Source organism: Staurois parvus, unplaced genomic scaffold, assembly GCF_062004578.1.
Source record: "Staurois parvus isolate SC_StPar_1 unplaced genomic scaffold, SC_StPar_1.0 ptg000863l, whole genome shotgun sequence".
In the NCBI taxonomy this organism is placed as follows: domain Eukaryota; kingdom Metazoa; phylum Chordata; class Amphibia; order Anura; family Ranidae; genus Staurois; species Staurois parvus.
Genome location: NW_028318659.1, coordinates 104,095 through 119,868, shown reverse-complemented (window position 1 = coordinate 119,868; position 15,774 = coordinate 104,095). Strand labels below are relative to the sequence as shown.

Genomic DNA, 15,774 nt, shown 5'->3' with positions numbered 1-15,774 from the left:
GTCAAATTCTGAACAAAATTTTCTTTACAAAATTTTATGCGTTTTGTAGTCTGTACCACCATTGATTTCAAGATTCAACCAACCAAGCCTTTGATTTCACCTCGTGTTGCTACTGAAAATAATTTTCTCTTTCCAGGTCACGGCTCACGCTCATTTCTTTTTTGATTACATTTCTCCCATCGTTGATTAGAAATTAGTTTTTCAGAAAATTTCCAACATGTCCATTCTACGTTTTCTTTAGAAAATCGGAAATTTCATGCATTTTTATAATCAGATGGTGCCACCATTGATTTAAAAATTCGACCAACCAAGCCTTTCATTTCATTTCATGTTGCTACAGAAAATAAATTTCATAGCCAAGAATTTTATTTTCTTTCCAGTTCATGGCTCAAGCTCATTATTTTTTCTTTTTTTGATTAAATTTCTCCCATCGTTGATTAGAAATTATGTCGTTTTTCTGAAAATTTTCAACATGCCCGATTTTACTCAAATTTGATGGTTGCTCGAAAATCGGCTGTTGTGGCCCAATTATGGTGCAAAATTTGAACAAAAATTCTTAGAAAAGATTTTCGAAAGAAAATTCTTTCGGAATTCAACCCGCGTATGGCCGACGTTAGGCTTCTAGTTGTAATACCTCAGCAGTGAAAGATATACATTCATTCCGATAAAAGAACAGTATCATCCAACAGCAGTATGTTAACGCCCAATTGTGGCCATGATCAGTTGTATATTTAGGATTTGTGCTGCCCTAGGCAACACAAAAATTGACCCCGCCCCCCAGAAAGAGACTAACATTGACCAACAACACCCCAGCCCCCCACCCAAGAGAGCCTTCCACTACCACTGCCCCCCATATACCAGCCACCATCCCCCATGGCGAAAGAAAGAGAGACACTCACCTTCACAGCTCTGAACGTCCCCGGGAACGAGAGTCGGGCTGTGCATACACCGTCATGAAACTCGCCCTCCTCTCTCGGAACCCCCCAAGTCCCCATGCCGCGTGTGTACCTTCTTCCACGGGGCAGTGCTGCCCCCCCTGAAAAATGCCGCCCTAGGCAAATGCCTTGTTTGCCTTGTGGTAAATACACCCCTGGCCATGATGGAATATCCGCTCACCTAGGCAGCATGAGCCCCCAAGCCGGAGTGGATGGCAACACAAAGGGGATTCCTTGATCAATGGAAGCAAGCTGGCCGTCCCGGGGACCATGGCACATCGGAACTGACGTCAAGGGTTCCGGGAGGGATCAGAAGTCGGCCACCAAGAACCAGGCTGAACTGCAATCTAAGCTGGTTGCCATGACAACGCGTCTCGCGTGCATGCGCTTTATCAAGTCATGAATAACAGTGGCTACTAGCGATCTTATATAAGGAGTGGGGGGGAGGGCGATCTAGTCACATCTCCATATAGTGCCACAAACCAAATTGTCCAGTAAGTGGCCACCTGGCTCAGTAGTGACATTGCTATATTAGGGCTCATTTACACTTGCTTCGACTTTTTTCATGCTTCTTTGATGCTTTTTTGAAGCTTTAGTGAAGCTTGGCAAATGCCCTGTGTGTGTTTTGGTTTTTGTTTTGTATTTGTTTCAAAAGGGCCCAGTAGAATCCCAGTTCAGTAGTAACCCCACTCAGCAGATCCCCAGCTCATTAGTACCCCTGTTCAGAAGATCCATAGCTCATTGGTATGCTCATTCAGCCGATCTCCAGCTTATCAGTACCCTCATTCAGCAGATCCCCTCCTCCATCGTACTCCCAGCTCTGCTGATGCCCCACTCAATAGTAAATCCCAGCACTGCTGATGCCCCACTTGGTTACCCCTAGCACTGCTGATGCCCCACTTGGTTACCCCCAGCACTGCTGATGCCCCTCTTGGTTACCCCCAGCACTGCTGATGCCCCTCTTGGTTACCCCCCAGCACTGCTGATGCCCCTCTTGGTTACCCCCCCAGCACTGCTGATGCCCCTCTTGGTTACCCCCCAGCACTGCTGATGCCCCTCTTGGTTACCCCCCAGCACTGCTGATGCCCCTCTTGGTTACCCCCCAGCACTGCTGATGCCCCTCTTGGTTACCCCCCAGCACTGCTGATGCCCCTCTTGGTTACCCCCCAGCACTGCTGATGCCCCTCTTGGTTACCCCCCAGCACTGCTTATCCCTCTGTTCAGTGGTTACTACTTTGATGTGACTTGGGTGTGCCATAGATTGCAATGTAAACTCTCAAAAGTTGCATCTTAATGTTATCCATGCGACAGTTGTGCAACAGTCAAAGCCAAAGTTGCACCTGTGACGGGAGTGACTTTTGGGGGTGGGGGGACCTCTGTATCATCTCCCCAAATCATTATGTTTAACCCACCCTGTGCCTGTTTAAGGGGTACAGGGTGTGTATGTGAATGTCTGAGTCTTGTGTATAGTGTGTGTTCCTTTGTCTAGGCCACATGGCTGTCCATTGTCTGTTTGCCATGTGCTACCCCCCATTGTGCTGTGTCTTCCTGTCCAGCCAACTATTATGGGATGTACTGTTTGTGTATTGGTGTGGGGGTTGGTCAACGTCCTTTACCATGTGTTTCATCCCATTGTTCTGTGTTTGGGTGGGATGGGGCGGGCTGATGATGTATTTCCTGTTCCTGGTTGTGTTTCCCCGCCCTCTGTATAAAACATGTTGTTTGTGTAAAATAAAGAGTTGTTGGCTTCCTGTATTATGAAGAGCTGGGTATTGTCTGTTTCCTGAGGGATTTCAAGGGTGTGGTCCGTGGATGGTGTTTGGACAGGGGAAGTTGTGCTATAACGGAAAAACTCAGTGCGGTCTGGGTTCCGGTTCCGTTACATTGGTGGCAGCGGTGGGATTGTGCTTCCAACCTGTAAACACATCCAAACCATCACCGGGATCCAAGAGCAGGAGAAGAGAGACAGATACCACTCGCAGCTATGGAAACAGAGGTCTTATGGCGGATGCAGCAAGTGCTGGCTTATTTAGATGACCCGGTTTCTACATGGGAAGAGCGTGGATGGACAAATACGTCTGTCCAACAGCTGGATGAGGGTGTGGAAGATGGAGCAGTCGGCGCATCCCTCCAGTTACAGATCCCAGGATGTATGGATCTAATGGATTTTTCGCTGGAGGATGTTATGGGTGATGAATCACCTGCAGTCTGGGACATCCAAACCACCACCAGGATCCAAGGTTCAGATAGCAGGAGAGGAGAGATACCACCTGCAGCTATGGAAACAGAGGTCTTATGGCAGATGCAGCAAGTGCTGGTGTATTTAGACGATCCTGTTTCTACATGGGATGAGCTTGGATGGAGGGACGTGTCTGTCCAACAACTGGATGAGGGTATGGAAGATGGAGAAGTTGGCTCATCCCTCCAAGTACAGATCCCAGAATGTATGGATCTAATTGATTTTTCAATGGAGGACGTTGGGGGTGATGAGTCACCTGCCAAAGTGCTGGCACTGGACTCAAGAGCCACCAGCCCGTGCCCTGGACATTTAGCCATTCCAGAGACTGGGGATTGTACTGATTTTTTTTCTAAGGAACCATCCGGGGAGCTGCCAGCTGAAGCGCTGACAACCGGACAGAGGGTCCAGGACCTCTGCCCCACACCTGTGGTAGTTTCAGAGGCCCAGCGTGAGAAGGGAGAGGAGGTTGTTGTCCTCCCTCCCCCACAGTCAGCCAAAGTGGAGGAAACTCTTTTCCCTCCCAAGCCAGGATCTGGGCACCAGGGGGACAGTGACAGAGGAATGCCATCCCAGCAGCAGATCCACAGTCTGGGAGTGGAGGAAGACAGCCTCCCTCCCCCACGGTTAGCCGGAGCAGATGTGGGGTCCCCAGCAGAAGCGCTGGCACCAGGGCAGAGTGCCACTGGCCTCTGCCTAGCAACTACAGTCACCACTTGGATACCCCAGGGATGCTGGGTAGTTGGCCCAGATCCCCTACAGAAGGATGGAGTCGGCCCAGCCACCCTGTCTTCTCTCCAGCGGCTGAGAGGATTTCTGGGAGAAGGACCAGTCCGTACTTCTCCCCAGTGGTGGGTATGTTTTACGGGAGAGGCAGAGGTTGGCTGGGTGAGTAACGCTTGGTGTGGGACAATTTGCATGGGGTACTGTGCGGGTGCTGGCATTGGGGGACTGGAGGTGCAGACTAACTTCAGAGTACATCCGTCTGGGATCTACTCCTGCGTTAGTCTCCTGCCGAAAGGGGAGATATGTGACGGGAGTGACTTTTGGGGGTGGAGGGACCTCTGTGTCATCTCCCCAAATCATTGTTTAACCCACCCTGTGCCTGTTTAAGGGGTACAGGGTGTGTATGTGAATGTCTGAGTCCTGTGTATAATGTGTGTTCCTTTGTCTAGGCCACATGGCTGTCCATTGTCTGTTTGCCATGTGCTACCCCCCCATTGTGCTGTGTCTTCCTGTCCAGCCAACTATTATGGGATGTACTGTTTGTGTATTGGTGTGGGGGTTGGTCGATGTCCTTTACCATGTGTTTCATCCCATTGTTCTGTGTCTGGGTGGGCTGGGGCGGGCTGATGATGTATTTCCTGTTCCTGGTTGTGTTTCCCCGCCCTCTGTATAAAACATGTTGTTTGTGTAAAATAAAGAGTTGTTGGCTTCCTGTATTATGAAGAGCTGGGTATTGTCTGTTTCCTGAGGGATTTCAAGGGCGTGGTCCGTGGATGGTGTTCGGACAGGGGAAGTTGTGCTATAACGGAAAAACTCAGTGCGGTCTGGGTTCCGGTTCCGTTACAGCACCCAACCAAAGCTGTCATGTAAAGTCCTAATGGAAATTGCACGAGTATGAATGGAGCCTTACATTTTTCGTCACCACCTGAAGCTTTCTGCAGTTCGTGCGAGTGAGCATGTGATCAGAGTCAGCTGTGCCAAGTAAAGAATACTTGTTCAATCTATATTTTTCCGGTCGCTTGTTGCTTCGGCGTACTAGTGCAGGATAATGGTACTGTTGTAGAAGTTGCCTATGGCCTCTCGCTCACTATTGATGAACATCAGACATTGCTGGCAGAAAAGAAAACTGAGGATGAACTGGCCCTAGTATGTGTATGTATGAAGGTGAGTTAGGGACCTTAGATTGTACGCCCCTTGAGGGTCAGGGACTGATGTGAATGTACAATATATATGTAAAGCGCTGCGTAAATTGACGGCGCTATATAAGTACAAGAATTAAAAAAAATAAATATATAAATAAAAATATATATATATATATATATATATATATATATATATATCTATATACACACACTAAAATATATACATTTTAATGTGTGTGTAATTAATAAATACACACACACACACACACAAATATTTATGTATATACATACATACATATAAATTAAAAAAGTAAATAAAATATATATAATTTATTTACTTATTTAATTTATATGTATTTTTTAATTTCATATATATATTTATTTCTTTTTTAACTGCTCTATAAGCCATGAACCACCTCTACAACAAAATGTAGGACCTTTTAGATACCTTCCCTCCTTGGTGCTATGCTCAGAATTTCTCCCGTGCTGCACCCATTTTTTTGAAATCCTAAAGGATTTGTAATTTCTGTTCATCCAGTCCTGCGATTTAACCAGCTACGCAGCACAGTCCTTGTATAACAGAAATATATTGGTCCCCTGTGCTCAAGAGTGGTGTACAAAGATGGAACCGTAACAGATCCTTCGTGCATCAAATACTAGCACTGGCCTTGCTGCCCTTTAGGGGTTTGGGGGGAAAACCCGCAGGAACTAACTCGGGCTCTGAGGAAGAGGAGACCGCTCCTTGAAATGCCTTAAGAGGGTTCTCACGAGTTTGGGAGCTGATCCTGTGTACTGGTCGCTTTTGTTTCTGACACGCTTTTGTATTCCACAATGTTTGTGAGTATATTTTCCTTCGGATTAATAAAGCTATCCCCCTAGGTAATGCACAAGGCTGGTGCGCCCCCCTTCTTTTTTTTTTTTTCTTTTGTTTTTACACAGTCCTGTCTGGCAGGGCAGGAAACCTGATTTTTCTCTGTTGCGGTTCAGTAATCCTTCCCCAGCCAGTGATTGGATAGTGAAAGGAGAAGCGGCAAACGAATGAGCTCATCTGTCACTCCGCTCTCTCCTATTATCAGCATGCTTCTAATTGGCACATGACTACTGCAGCAAAACAGCCTCATTGTGCTACTTCTCCCTCTCCCAGTCTGAGCTCTGCTGTACAGAGACTGCCAGAGGCTGATGCCAGGTCAGATCCAGGTCCTTGCACTGCTTGCCTTTTAATTAGATTTAATGATGTATTAAAAAAAAAAATTCAGAGCGGCATTCGTTTGGGTATTTTATATCAGCCTGGAGTTCAGCTTTGTTTTAGGCATCCCCTTTAATGTTGTCTCTCTCATTTCACAAATGTCCAGGTATCCTGGAGTGTCTCTTCTGTACACCCCATACAGGGCCGTGGATAAGGGGGTACCACCAGGTCTCCTGTACAGGGCCCAGGCCAACAGGGGGGCCCAGGCGAATTGGATGTGGGAACGGAGGGTGATCGGACCGGTGGGGGGGCGATTACTGGAACCGATCCCCTGTATAACTCTTTTCTGCAGCATCTGAAAGCTGGATTCTTCTCCTCTCCTTCCCGCTGGATTTCAGCTGCTGCAGGGAGAGCCATACAGGGCATCGGTTCCAGTAATTGCCCCACCCACCATGCCGATCACCCACCCTGTGCACATCTGACTCACCTAGCTGCCTGGGCCCCCACGGTGCCGGCTTCCCTCCTCTCCTTCCCACTGGCAGCTGCAAGCACACAATAGGATCCTTCAGGATGGAGTGTGGGGGAAGGGTCTGAGATATATATATATATATATATATATATAGTGGGGATCGAAAGTTTGGGCACCCCAGCTAAAAATTTGTATTAATGTGCATAAAGAAGCCAAGGAAAGATGGAAAAATCTCCAAAAGGCATCAAATTACAGATTAGACATTCTTATAATATGTCAACAAAAGTTAGATTTTATTTCCATCATTTACACTTTCAAAATAACAGAAAACAAAAAAATGGCGTCTGCAAAAGTTTGGGCCCCCTGCAGAGTTAATATCTTGTACTGCCCCCTTTGGCAAGTATCACAGCTTGTAAACGCTTTTTGTAGCCAGCCAAGAGTCTTTCAATTCTTGTTTGAGGTATCTTTGCCCATTCTTCCTTACAAAAGTCTTCCAGTTCTTTGAGATTTCTGGGCTGTCTGTCACGCACGGCTCTTTTAAGGTCTATCCATAGATTTTCAATGATGTTGAGGTCAGGAGATTGTGAAGGCCATGGCAAAACCTTCAGTTTACGCCTCTTGATGTAATCCCCCCCGTGGATTTTGAGGTGTGTTTAGGATCATTATCCATTTGTAGAAGCCATCCTCTCTTTAACTTCAGCTTTTTCACAGATGGCATCAAGTTACCATCCAAAATTTGCTGAAATTTTATTGAATCTATTTTTCCTTCTACTCGTGAGATGTTCTCTGTGCCACTGGCTGCAACACAACCCCAAAGCATGATTGATCCAACCCCATGCTTAACAGTTGGACAGAGGTTCTTTTCATTCAATTCTGTGCCCCTTCTTCTCCAAACGTACCTTTGCTCATTCCGGCCAAAAAGTTCAATTTTAACCTCATCGGTCCACAGAACTTGTTTCCAGAATGCATCAGGCTTGTCTATATGTTCATTTGCAAAGTTCAAACGATGATTTTTGTGGTGAGGACGTAGAAGAGGTTTTCTTCTGATGACTCTTCCATGAAGACCATATTTGTACAAGTATCTCTTTATAGTGGAATAGTGTACCACAACTCCAGTGTCTGCCAGATCTTTCTGGAGGGATCGTGCAGTCAAACGTGGGTTTTGAATTGTATTTCTCACAATCCTGCGAGCTGTTCTGTCTGATATTTTTCTTGGTCTTCCAGATCTTGCTTTAACTTCCACTGTTCCTGATGACTGCCATTTCTTAATTACATTCCGAACAGAGGATATTGACATCTGAAAACGCTTTGCTATCTTCTTATAGCCTTCTCCAGCTTTGTGAGCATCAACTATTTTCAGTTTCAGTTTTCTAGACAACTGCTTAGAAGAACCCATGGTGCTGATTGTTGGGGCAAGGTCAGATGAGTCCGGGCATTTAAAACCTTTGAGATTGACATCACCTGGTCTTCCCAGACGATGATTGAGAACAATCCATGGCACTGGCAGGTCTCAGCTTGGCAAAGGGGGCAGCGCATGCTATAAATTCTGCAGGGTGCCCAAACTTTTGCAGACGCCATTTTTTTGTTTTCTGTTATTTTGAAAGTGTAAATGATGGAAATAAAATCTAACTTTTGTTGACATATTATAAGAATGTCTAATCTGTAATTTGATGCCTTTTGGAGATTTTTCCATCTTTCCTTGGCTTCTTTATGCACATTAATACAAATTTTTAGCTGGGGTGCCCAAACTTTCGATCCCCACTGTGTGTGTGTATATGTATGTGTATATGTATGTATATATATATATATATATATATATATATATATATATATATATATATATAGTCACATTAACCAGCTCCTAAATTTCCTGAATGAACACAATTGAGTGATCAGCACTGATCACTCGCTGTGTTCATTCATAACTAAAGCACAGTAAACTGTGGGGTTTTTTTTTTTTTTGGTGTTATTTTTTTTTTTTTCAAGGGGGCCCTGTCAGGCTGGCTGTATGGGGCTCTGTGGTTTCTAACAGCAGCCCTGACCTCATATACATCTGTACTTTTGATTGCTACAACGTATCTTCATTATGATTCTCCCCCCTGCCCCCGCTATTCCCAAAATCTGCTCCCCCCAACCGCTCTTATTCTGGGTCCTCTCACAAACGTGTTCTAGGTGACAGTTTGGTTGCAGCCTTGGCATTGAATTCTGTGTATAGCCCGGTCCTTTTGCACCAAAAAAATAAAGAAAGAAAAGCCCTCTCGCCACATTTCCCAAATTTTCCAAGAGCGTAAGCTCCTGTGGGCGGGGCCCTTCCACCTTTTGTTTCATGATTTCTTCCATTCTAATAATCCTCCTGTGTCTATTTTGTGATTTCCCCGGATTGTACTCCACAAAACTCTGCAGAACATGTTGGCGCTGTTGACCTAATGGGGCGTATTCTAAAAAAGCAGCGAATCTGAATTTCAGCAAACATTCTCTGCAGGTGAATCTTCCAGGTTCTTGTGTTTCAAATGACAGTGACTGATTCTCCACCAGAGAATGCTTGGGGAAAGTCACATTCACTGCTTTACAAAGAGACCTCCAAGAGTAAGAATAGTAACATTGTTTCATCCGTTTTTTATTGCTGTTCCCTGATCCAGTGAAGACGGGTAAGGCCTGGTTCGCACCGATGCAGTTTGCGTTTGATCCATTTCTGCAGCGCTTTTTTTGCGGTGCGTGTTTGCGTCTTTGCACATGCATTTTTGACGCATTTTTCAGGATTTTTTTTTTTTAGGGGGGGGCACTGTTTGCTGGGCAGGTTTAAAAAAATGCATCAAAACGCAGTACATGCATTTCTGCAGCAACTCCATTGAAGTCTGTTGAACCAAAACACCACGTTTTGTGTTTTGGAAAAAGTTCCTGACTTTTTTCAAACATCTTTTTCTGCAAAATGCTAAAGTGTGACCCAGGTCTTGGTAAAAGTCACAGTGAACCAGGGGTGGATAGACCATTTGGAAACTCGAGGGCCCGGGGTCAGTAGGGGGCACCATGAGATGCCCCTGGTACCTTTTTCATAGGCTTCTTTGAGTTTGGGCAAGGACACAGGGGCCCCATGATCCCCTATTGCCCGGGGGCCCCATGAGTTGTCAGTCTGCCCCTGCAGTGAACATTTCACCCCCTAGCTATGTGACTGCGGTTTGTGCACATGTGCAGTCTCCCCGGACCCTGCATTCACTATATCCGCTCTCCCCGGACCCCGCATTCACTATATCCGCTCTCCCCGGACCCCGCATTCACTATATCCGCTCTCCCCGGACCCCGCATTCACTATATCCGCTCTCCTTGGACCCCGCATTCACTGTGTCCGCTCTCCCCGGACCCCGCATTCACTGTATCCGCTCTCCCCGGACCCCGCATTCACTGTATCCGCTCTCCCCGGACCCCGCATTCACTGTATCCGCTCTCCCCGGACCCCGCATTCACTGTATCCGCTCTCCCCGGACCCCGCATTCACTGTATCCGCTCTCCCCGGACCCCGCATTCACTATATCCGCTCTCCCCGGACCCGGCATTCACTATATCCGCTGTTCCCGGACCCGGCATTCACTATATCCGCTGTTCCCGGACCCGGCATTCACTATATCCGCTCTTCCCGGACCCGGCATTCACTATATCCGCTCTTCCCGGACCCGGCATTCACTATATCCGCTCTTCCCGGACCCCGCATTCACTGTATCCGCTCTCCCCGGACCCCGCATTCACTGTATCCGCTCTCCCCGGACCCCGCATTCACTATATCCGCTCTCCCCGGACCCGGCATTCACTATATCCGCTCTCCCCGGACCCGGCATTCACTATATCCGCTGTTCCCGGACCCGGCATTCACTATATCCGCTGTTCCCGGACCCGGCATTCACTATATCCGCTCTTCCCGGACCCGGCATTCACTATATCCGCTCTTCCCGGACCCGGCATTCACTATATCCGCTCTTCCCGGACCCCGCATTCACTGTATCCGCTCTCCCTGGACCCCGCATTCACTATATCCGCTGTTCCCGGACCCGGCATTCACTATATCCGCTGTTCCCGGACCCGGCATTCACTATATCCGCTGTTCCCGGACCCGGCATTCACTATATCCGCTCTTCCCGGACCCGGCATTCACTATATCCGCTCTTCCCGGACCCGGCATTCACTATATCCGCTCTTCCCGGACCCGGCATTCACTATATCCGCTCTTCCCGGACCCCGCATTCACTCTATTCGCTCTTCCCGGACCCCGCATTCACTATATCCGCTCTTCCCGGACCCCGCATTCACTGTATCCGCTCTCCCCGGACCCCGCATTCACTGTATCCGCTCTCCCCGGACCCCGCATTCACTCTATTCGCTCTCCCCGGACCCCGCATTCACTCTATTCGCTCTCCCCGGACCCCGCATTCACTCTATTCGCTCTTCCCGGACCCCGCATTCACTGTATCCGCTCTCCCCGGACCCCGCATTCACTGTATCCGCTCTCCCCGGACCCCGCATTCACTGTATCCGCTCTCCCCGGACCCCGCATTCACTGTATCTGCTCTCCCCGGACCCCGCATTCACTGTATCTGCTCTCCCCGGACCCCGCATTCACTATATCCGCTCTCCCCGGACCCGGCATTCACTATATCCGCTCTTCCCGGACCCGGCATTCACTATATCCGCTCTTCCCGGACCCGGCATTCACTATATCCACTCTTCCCGGACTCCGCATTCACTCTATTCGCTCTTCCCGGACCCCGCATTCACTCTATCTGCTCTTCCCGGACCCCGCATTCACTGTATCCGCTCTCCCCGGACCCCGCATTCACTGTATCCGCTCTCCCCGGACCCCGCATTCACTATATCCGCTCTCCCCGGACCCCGCATTCACTCTATTCGCTCTTCCCGGACCCCGCATTCACTATATCCGCTCTCCCCGGACCCCGCATTCACTATATCTGCTCTTCCCGGACCCCGCGTTCACTGTATCCGCTCTCCCCAGACCCTGTGTTGTAGTACATGTACTATAAAACCGTTAATAAAAAGCAAACTTCTGAAGGCTTCTGAACGCTACTATGATTGAATTGGATGGACTTTTGTCTTTTTTCAGCCAGACTAACTATGTAACAATGTAACGATGTAGCTACTGAAATGCTACTAAAAACTGCTTTTACCAGTGTTTGTTTTTTCCAGAGTTTTTTTGAGCCTAAACAGCATGCTAATTAACATTCATCAGGTCCCTCGTCCCCTCCAGTTCTCTGTGTAGTTCATCTGAGAATGAGATCAAGTCATTGAATGTACCGGGAATTTTCCTTCAAGCGTTCAGAAATCTCCCAGTCAGGGGTGGACTGACCATTTGGAAACTCGGGCACTGCCCGAGGGCCCGGGGTCAGTAGGGGGCCCCATGAGATGCCCCTGGTACCTTCTTCATAGGCTTTTTTGAGTTTGGGCAAGGACACGGGCCCCATGATCCCCTATTGCCCGGGGGCCCCATGAGTTGTCAGTCCGCCCCTGGCCCAGTGTATAGCCAGCTTTAGAGGATGATCAGCGTTGGCGTTCCCGTATTTTTCTCAGGACATGATTACGATTGTAGACTCAGGAATACAATTCTTTCATACGTAAGGGCAGCACAGTGGCTCCCACTTTAAAAGCAGCTACAGCGACAGCGCTGTGCCTGTTGTATAATCGTCCTACAGAAAAGCTGATCATTGTAAGCACCCCTGGCAGTGGGAAATGTTTTTTTTTTCTCATTCCTCTAGCTGCTACATCTGCAGGACCATTTATTCTGTTAAAAAACACATCCAGCCCCCGAGGTGCAGTTTGGAGACCCCTGGTATACTATCTTTTCTCCGAATAGAGTTTCCTGGTTGCAGTGAAGCAGAAAAACCACATGTACCCCGTCTGTCCTGTAGGGCTCTGTACAGAATTTCTAACAGTAGTATATTACAGCTTACCAACCATTGAATGCATTTTCATTATTTTAAGGCCCCCCCCCCCCCTTCACCTGCTGATCTGGCCAGTAACACCTCCTATATTAAAGCAACCCCCCCCCTCACTTGCACGTGAAGGGGCACAGGGGGCAGCTTTGGTGAGCAGCATTCTCAGTCTGGGGGGAGGGACGTATTAGATGGACTAGCAAATTGAAGCCAAAGACCAGCTCACACTTTAAAAGCAGTTACATTGACAGCGCTGTGCCTGTTGTATAATCGTCCTACATAAACGCTGATCATTGTAAGCACCCCTGGCAGTGGTATATGTTTTTTTTTTTTTTCTCATTCCTCTAGCTGCTACATCTGCAGGACCAGGGGTGGACTGACCATTTGGAAACTGGGGCACTGCCCGAGGGCCCAGGGTCAGTAGGGGGCCCCATGAGATGCCCCTGGTACCTTTTTCATAGGTTTTTTTTAGTTTGGGCAAGGACACGGGCCCCATGATCCCCTATTGCCTGGGGGCCCCATAAGTTGTCAATCCACCCCTATGCAGGACTGTTTGTTATGTTAAAAAAAAAAAACAGACCTACTGGCTGGATCACAAGGCAAAAAAAAAAAGAAAACTAGAGCAGCCATCACATCTTGGTAAGATGCAATATAATAAAATGTTTGCTTTTGGGTTTAATACCGATTTAATGACTTGATATATTTCTGCACCCTAGTTGTGTTTTATATAGCGGCTAAATGGTTAGCACTTCCGCCTGGCAGTACTCGGGTCGTTGGTTTGAATCCCAACCACAGCACCACCTGCCTGGAGTTTGCATGTTCTCCCTGTGCCTGTGTGGGTTTCCTCCGGGTACTCCGGTTTCCTCCCACACTCCAAAGACATGCTGGTAGGTGAATTGGCTCTAGTCTAAATTGTCCCTAGTATGTGTATGTATGAATGTGGGTTAGGGACCTTAGATTGTACGCCCCTTGAGGGTTAGGGACCTTAGATTGTACGCCCCTTGAGAGTTAGGGACCTTAGATTGTACGCCCCTTGAGGGTTAGGGATCTTAGATTGTACGCCCCTTGAGGGTTAGGGACCTTAGATTGTACGCCCCTTGAGGGTTAGGGACCTTAGATTGTACGCCCCTTGAGGGTCAGGGACCTTAGATTGTACGCCCCTTGAGGGTTAGGGACCTTAGATTGTACGCCCCTTGAGGGTTAGGGACCTTAGATTGTACGCCCCTTGAGGGTCAGGGACCTTAGATTGTACGCCCCTTGAGGGTTAGGGACCTTAGATTGTACGCCCCTTGAGGGTTAGGGACCTTAGATTGTACGCCCCTTGAGGGATAGGGACCTTAGATTGTACGCCCCTTGAGGGTTAGGGACCTTAGATTGTACGCCCCTTGAGGGTCAGGGACCTTAGATTGTACGCCCCTTGAGGGTTAGGGACCTTAGATTGTACGCCCCTTGAGGGTCAGGGACCTTAGATTGTACGCCCCTTGAGGGTCAGGGACCTTAGATTGTACGCCCCTTGAGGGTCAGGGACCTTAAATTGTACGCCCCTTGAGGGTCAGGGACCTTAAATTGTACGCCCCTTGAGGGTCAGGGACCTTAGATTGTACGCCCCTTGAGGGTTAGGGACCTTAGATTGTACGCCCCTTGAGGGTTAGGGACCTTAGATTGTACGCCCCTTGAGGGTTAGGGACTGATGTGAATGTACAATATATATGTAAAGTGCTGCGTACACTGACGGCGCTATATAAGTACCTGAAATGAAATGAAATGAATACAATTTAGGAAATGAGTTCTCACCTCATCGCTCCTGCAGGGCTTGTTGATCCATGGAGTTGTCTTCTGTAGTATGGGATATTCTCCTCTCTGGTCCCTGTCATCCGGCAGATCTCCTCCTCTCATCCCAGATCTGGGCTGTGTGTGTGATCCTTCCTCCGTCCGCCTCTGCTCTCCTCCTCGCTCCTCCCTGGCTGCTCTGCATGGAACACTTCATTCACAGGCAGCTACAACGTTGCACATGTTCCTAGTGCACACGGGTGTCTGTTTGTTACTTTGTAAAAGAAAAAAGGAAATGGGAATAGAAACCTAAGAAAACATTTGCGTTTCCTAATGGCACTCAGAACACAATGCATGTGGGTCCCATCTGTATAAACTGCCTCAATAGGAAAACAAAATATCTAGTCATTAATTATATTTATTTATCTATTTCAGGTACTTATATAGCGCCGTCAATTTACGCAGCACTTTACATATATATTGTACATTCACATCAGTCCCTAACCCTCAAGGGGTGTAAAATCTAAGGTCCCTAACCCTCAAGGGGCGTACAATCTAAGGTCCCTAACCCTCAAGGGGCGTACAATCTAAGGTCCCTAACCCCCAAGGGGCGTACAATCTAAGGTCCCTAACCCCCAAGGGGCGTACAATCTAAGGTCCCTAACCCCCAAGGGGCGTACAATCTAAGGTCCCTAACCCTCAAGGGGCGTACAATCTAAGGTCCCTAACCCTCAAGGGGCGTACAATCTAAGGTCCCTAACCCTCAAGGGGCGTACAATCTAAGGTCCCTAACCCTCAAGGGGCGTACAATCTAAGGTCCCTAACCCTCAAGGGGCGTACAATCTAAGGTCCCTAACCCTCAAGGGGCGTACAATCTAAGGTCCCTAACCCTCAAGGGGCGTACAATCTCAGGGCCCTAACCCTCAAGGGGCGTACAATCTAAGGTCCCTAACCCTCAAGGGGCGTACAATCTAAGGTCCCTAACCCTCAAGGGGCGTGCAATCCTAAGGGCCCTAACCCTCAAGGGGCGTACAATCTCAGGTCCCTAACCCTCAAGGGGCGTACAATCTCAGGGCCCTAACCCTCAAGGGGCGTACAATCTAAGGTCCCTAACCCTCAAGGGGCGTGCAATCCTAAGGGCCCTAACCCTCAAGGGGCGTGCAATCCTAAGGGCCCTAACCCTCAAGGGGCGTGCAATCCTAAGGGCCCTAACCCTCAAGGGGCGTGCAATCCTAAGGGCCCTAACCCTCAAGGGGCGTGCAATCCTAAGGGCCCTAACCCTCAAGGGGCGTGCAATCCTAAGGGCCCTAACCCTCAAGGGGCGTGCAATCCTAAGGGCCCTAACCCTCAAGGGGCGTGCAATCCTAAGGGCCCTAA

At 48.4% G+C, this 15,774-nt stretch overlaps 1 protein-coding gene across 1 annotated transcript in view; it reads right to left on the bottom strand.

The window, feature by feature from the left end:
• The window catches only part of GPR68 (G protein-coupled receptor 68), a 51,530-nt gene extending 36,976 nt beyond the window's left edge, over positions 1-14,554 (bottom strand). The window contains exon 1 of the mRNA XM_089655709.1: positions 14,422-14,554. The gene's annotated coding sequence lies outside the window, so the exon portion shown is untranslated. The remainder of the gene's footprint in view (positions 1-14,421) is intronic.
• Between the last annotated feature and the right edge of the window lie 1,220 nt (positions 14,555-15,774).